A 6061-nucleotide genomic window follows, 5' to 3' on the forward strand; every position below is an offset into this window, starting at 1 on the left:
CTAATGGAGCTTTCTTAGGTGAAAATGAACAAAACATGTCTTGAAAATTGTTATCCTGGCTTCACAAGGGCAATCATCAAAAAGACTTTCTTAATGTTAAGTATTTCACCTTTGTCAGCTGGGGTTGTGGTCTTTGAAAAATTACAATTTAAAAGCTAAATTCAAATCTTCACCATAAAGGTATCCACCTAATAAATAAATAAATACATGCATAAATAAAAATTCAAAACCAGTGAATGATCTAATTATTTGAGAAAAAAGTTATATGATAAAACAACTCTAGTATGCTGTTTGCTCTTCCGCATTGCTTTCCTCTTCCTTGGCCCTCTTTCATCCTATACTGCCCCACCTCCTACACACACCCAAAAACACAAAGCAAATTTGATGGTCTTTTACTGATTATTTAAATTCTTAAATTATATAATAGTTTGCAACAATAATCAGTAATGTGGTAGCAACTGGCAGGGGCCTGGGGGTGGCAAATCTATTATTTCATTTTGTCATCCCTTGGGGGACAGTTACCAGTGCCATTGACAAGTGAAGTATAAATGGAGTCCTATTTCCATACCTGCATTTCATCTGCCTCCAAAATAACTATACTCCCTTGCATTTCCCCTTCCTCCAAGGTGACTTTTTAAACCATGGTTTCCCTGGTCATTTCTAATATTCTTGGTCTGCTCTTGAGTCATAAACATCGATTCTGACATTCATTGGGATTTTGTGAAGCGACAGTTTAACCAATATATATTGTATTTAAAAATTTTTAAATCAGATCAAAAAAAAAGAAATCCATGTCTGTTTATATGTGATATTTGGCTTTCTTTCTTCTTGATTTTAAAAACCTGGGACAATGAACACGTTTTGTTAACATCCCTGGTGTGAATTACATTACCAGTGAAGTGTAGGTCAGTGTGACTGGTTATGTGTGGTCTTAGTGCTGTGTGCACAGAGAGCTTATTGAGAATCTAACAAGCTCTTTTAATTAATAATACGCTATATGTATTCATAAACATATCGGGGATCTTTAGAGAATTATCTTAGTCCTTTCAATATATATTTAGCAACTACAGTGAGGACAGGGACTGGTAAAATTTTTTTACTGAATTACTTTGGTTCACCTAGCCTAGACAGTTAATTGTGTTTATCAATTCATGGGCTGTGGAGGGGAGGTCTGAATACAATATGTGAGATATTTTCTAGGAAAGATTAAGTTTCTACTGCCAAAGACCTTGCAATCTAAGTAAAAGCACTTAAACTAATCATGCACGTTGCAGCAGAGTCTTTTCTTGTAGAAGGAATTCATTCCTTCAAAATATATTCATTGGATATGTGTAGTGTGTCCCCATTGTGTGAGGCTCTGGGGATTGAAAGATGAACAAGACATAGGTCATTGTCCTCAAGGAGCCCAGTCGAAGAGTGGAGCTGAGACGTGCACACACACAACATAGTACAAAATAAAATGTGATAAAGAGTGCAAGCCAAAAAGTACCTGAGACAGGTCTCAATCGAGAAAGTTTGTTTTCTCAAGGTTAAGGGCGCGTGCCCGGAGGCAGGTCTGTGCCTTTCTCCAAAGAAGATTTTGGAGGCTTTAATATTTAAAGGGAAAAGGATGGATATTGGAGAAAGAGAAAAAAAATTTCTCAGTTGTGGGTATAGATAAGAGGCAAATGGTTGCATTCTTTCGAGTCTTTGATCAGTCTTTCACCAAATACATAATTTACATGTTGGGGCTGGGCGGTAGGTAGAGGAATAATAGTCATTTATGTCTTCCTCTAGCTCAGTGAGTCTGCATTTTTACATCAGAGGAAGAAAGCAGATATGTATTTGTCTCAGGTGAGCAGAGAGATGACTTAGAGTTCTGTCCTTTGTACCACGCCTGTGAAGATAAGCTGTCAATTTACACTGTCAGGGTAAAATTCAACAAAACTGTTTTAAGGTAAAGATATTGGGGCCTGTAAGGAATTTCCCAGTGTGCAAATTGTAAGGCAGGTATGCAGCTTTTAAATCTTTGTAGCTATCTTATTTAGGAATAATGTGGGAGGCAGGTTTGCCTGACGCAGTTTCCAGCTTCACTTTTCCCTTTGGCTTATGATTTTGGGGTCCCAGGATTTATTTTCCTTTCACAACAGCTACAGCAATTCAGGGTCGGAGGAATCAGGAGGGCTTCATGGGTGGGGGTAGTGTTTGAACTGCTGCACTGAGGATCTCAGAGGGATGGACGTGTAGTTAGGTGGGGCATGGCTGGGGCTTTCCAAGAGAAGGCACAGAAGCAGCAACATGGGCATGCACAGGCGTGCAGGGGATCTCCGAGCCATGGTGGCTTGAGTTGGAGGGCAGGCACGCTGCTCAAGCATTGGCTGGCCATGGATACTGCAAAGAGTTTTTAACACTTAATAAATTAAGCAGCAGGAAGTCGTTAAAAGTTTCTCACTTCCGTGAGAGCAGTGGTTGGTTAGATTGATCTTTCAGTGAGAATTGGGTTAGATTAGCATGAAGGTGACTGGCTAAAGACCAGATCAGAGGCTGTTGCCAATAGTCCAGGTGAGAGGTTGGGAAGCCCTGGCACAGGTCATGGCAGTGGGGAAGGAAAGAAGGAAATGATCCCTGGGGCTGCTATGAAAGTAGAATCCACAGAGATGACTCAGATGCGTGAGCCTGAGTGACCGATGATGTAGTGAGAGGCTGCAGAGTGAGTCAGAGACAGTCATTTCTCTCAACTTCTGCATCTACCTCGCTTTGTGGTCTTGGAAGGTGACCTCACCTAGGAGGATTTCAGCTCTGCCCTCTGTGAGTGGGGTTCATAACCTAGCTCAGCAGCATTCGTAGAAAAAAACAAAAACCTCTGAAACAGTATTTTCTTTTAAGAGCCCGAGGGTCACTCTGTTGCCCAAAATGGAGTGTAGTGGCGTAGTCATAGCTCACTGAAACCTCAAACTTCTGAGCTCAAGCAATCCCCCCACCTCAGCCCCCTGAGTAGCTGGGACTACAGGTGTGCACCACTAGGCCCAGCTAATTTTTTAATTTTTTTGCAGAGACAAGGGTCTTGCTATGTTGCCCAGGCTTGAACTCCTGGCTTCAAGCCATCCTCCTGCCATGGCCTCCCAAAGCTCTGGGATTACAGAGCTGATCTCTATCTTCCTTTCTCTGTCTTTTTTTTTTTCTCTCTCTCTGTTCTTTCTTGCTCCCTGCCTTTTACTTTTTCTTAGAACTGTCCCTGGAGGCTACACAGGAAACCAGCATGAATCCCACAGGACTAAGAGCCCAGTTGATGAATGTCAATGAAAAAGAGTAAAACTCTGTAAAATATTTGAAAAGATTTACTCTGAGCCAAATGTAAGAACCATGACCTGTGACAGCCCCAGGAAGTCCTGAGAACAGGTGCCCAAGGTGGTCAGGCTACAGTTTAGTTTTATAAGTTTCAGGGAGACATAAGACATCAATCAATATATGTGGGGGTATACATTCATTTGGTCTGAAATATGGGACAGCTCAAAGTGGGGGCTTCCAGGTCATAGGTAGATTCGAAGATTTTCTGATTGGCAGTTGGTTAAAAGAGTTAAGATATTACCTAAGGACCTGCAATTTACAGTAAGGTATGTCTGGGTTTAGATAAGGGGTTGTGGACACCAAGGTTCTTGTGCAGAAGATGCTTCCAACTAGCAGACTTCAGCGAGAATAGAAGTTAAATCTTAGTTAAATCTCTCTCGGATCAGGGAAAAGACCTGGAAAAGCAAGGGATTCTCTACAGAATATAGATTTTCCTCACAAGAGACAGTGTTACAGGGCCATTTCAAAATATTTCAAGGAAATATATTTTGGGGTAAAATACTTTAATTTCTTTCAGGGCCTGCTATCTGTCATATAATGCTATACTAGCATCAGATTGGAATTTGGTATCTTATTGCTACAAAGAGTCTGTTTTTTCAGTCTTAAGATCTCTGTTTTAGTGTTAATGCTGGTCAGCTGAGCCTGAATTCTAAAAGAAGCTAGAAGGAGGAATGTGTGACTCTATCTTCCCATGATGGCCTGAAATCATTTTTTAGGTTTACTTTGGAACGACCTTGGCCGAGAAGGGGCATCCATCAGTGAGTTGGGGGGCTTAGAATTATATTTTTGGTTTACCAAAATATACCCTGAAAATCTGAGACAGGTCTCAGTTAATTTAGAAAGTTAATTTTGCCAAGGTTGAGGATGCACGCCTGTGACACGGCCTCAGGAGGTCCTAACAACGTGTGCCCACGGTGATCAGAGCACAGTTTGTTTTTATACATTCTATGGAGACATGAGACATCAATGAACATATGCAAGATGAACATTGGCTTGGTCTGGAAACGGGACAGCTCGAAGCAAAGGCGGAAGATTCGAAGCGGGGAGGAGGATTCCAGGTCATAGGTAGAAAAGAGGAAGAATGGTTGCATTCTCTTCAGTTTCTAGTTAGCCTCTCCATTTATGCATTTATTTCAGTGAGCAGAGGGGCGACTTTGAATAGAATGAGAGGCAGATTGGCCCTAAATAGTTCCCAGCTTAACTTTTCCCTTAGCTTAGTGATTTGGGGGCCCCAAGATTTATTTTCCCTTCACAACATGAATAATTACCACCTTCCTCTCTGCGTTCTCTTTTCTTCATTTCTTGCTCCTCCCTGCTCTCAGACACCAGTCCATGGGGTGGGTGTTTGAGCTGGAAATGGGACACAGGAGGGAGTGCTCTGCTCTAAGGAGAAATCAGAACATTTTGTTTACTCCCAAATCATTCATAGGGTCCAGGAGATTGGGGAAATTCTGGACCTGAATCAGAATTTAAGTCATCTTCAGGCTCTGGGATTTGGAGTGGACCTGAGCCTGTGCTGGACATGAAAACCAACTGATAAAAGAAAAAATTTAGACAAATTGAAATTAACAAAATTTAACTGAGCAAAGGATGATTCACAAATGAGGCAGCCCTCAGAACCAGAATAGGTTTAGAGATTCAAGGGCTGCCCCATGGTTGGATAAGATTTATGGACCGAGAAAGGGAAGTGATGTACAGAAAGCAGAAGTGAGGCACAGAGTTAGGTGGACTGGTGACAGCTCAGCATTTGCCTTACTTGAACCTGGTTTAACAGCTGACCACCTGGGATTGGCTGAGACTCAGCAACCTGTTACAAGAGCACGTTACAGTCTGTTTAGACACCCAATTGGGTGACAGTTCACTATGTACAAGAAACCTTTAGGTGAAACCTAAAATATATATGAAGGTAGCTTTAGGTCAAACTTAATTTAACAAAGCATAGTCTCCTGAAAGTATTTTGGTTTATATAGAAGGAGTGCACTGCTTCCTCCACGTCCACCCCCACTCTCACCACACATATCAGGACAGAGGCTAGAAACTGATCAGGAGGAATTACACAGGGAGCTGCCATGGTTGGAAGCCCTGGTTGCCCCTCATTTCTGAGTCCCACCAGCCTGGGGCTGGAGTATGTTTAGACACATTGAAAAACTGAAGCAAAGTTACCACCACCCTCCCCTCTTTCAACAGTTTTCCAGTCTCCCAGACACATCTGGGGAAATTAGATGGGTCCCTAGGAACTGAGTGTGCACCCAACGGTGGATGTGACACTGAAGAGTAACAACAGAAAAAGAAGGCTTTTGACCTCTTTCAACCTGTAGCTGCCGGGCCAAATGGAACCAGGCATTTTCAGGGGCCAGGGCCCAGGAATGAGATGTAGATCTGCAATGGAATTCTGACATGACCTACCTGGAGTTAGGCCAAATTTCACAAGTAAAGGGCACGGTCTGTCCTCACTTAAGACACCAGCAGCAAACTCTGGGGTTCCCAGATTCTGCACTTCTGACGAACTGGCTACAAATTTGGGGGTTCCCACTACCTCCTTGGTTTGGTAGAATGACTCACAGAACTCAGGAAACCATATTTATTATTACAGTTTTATTAGAGCCAAAAAGAATACAAATTAAGACTGGCCAAAAGAAGAAATTCATAGGGGCAAGGTTGCAGGGTGTCCCAAATGTGAACTTCCATGTCCTCTCCCAGTGGAGTCAGGATGCATCACCCTCCTGGCACATGA

This window comes from Rhinopithecus roxellana, unplaced genomic scaffold, assembly GCF_007565055.1.
Source record: "Rhinopithecus roxellana isolate Shanxi Qingling unplaced genomic scaffold, ASM756505v1 contig5745, whole genome shotgun sequence".
Classification (NCBI taxonomy): domain Eukaryota; kingdom Metazoa; phylum Chordata; class Mammalia; order Primates; family Cercopithecidae; genus Rhinopithecus; species Rhinopithecus roxellana.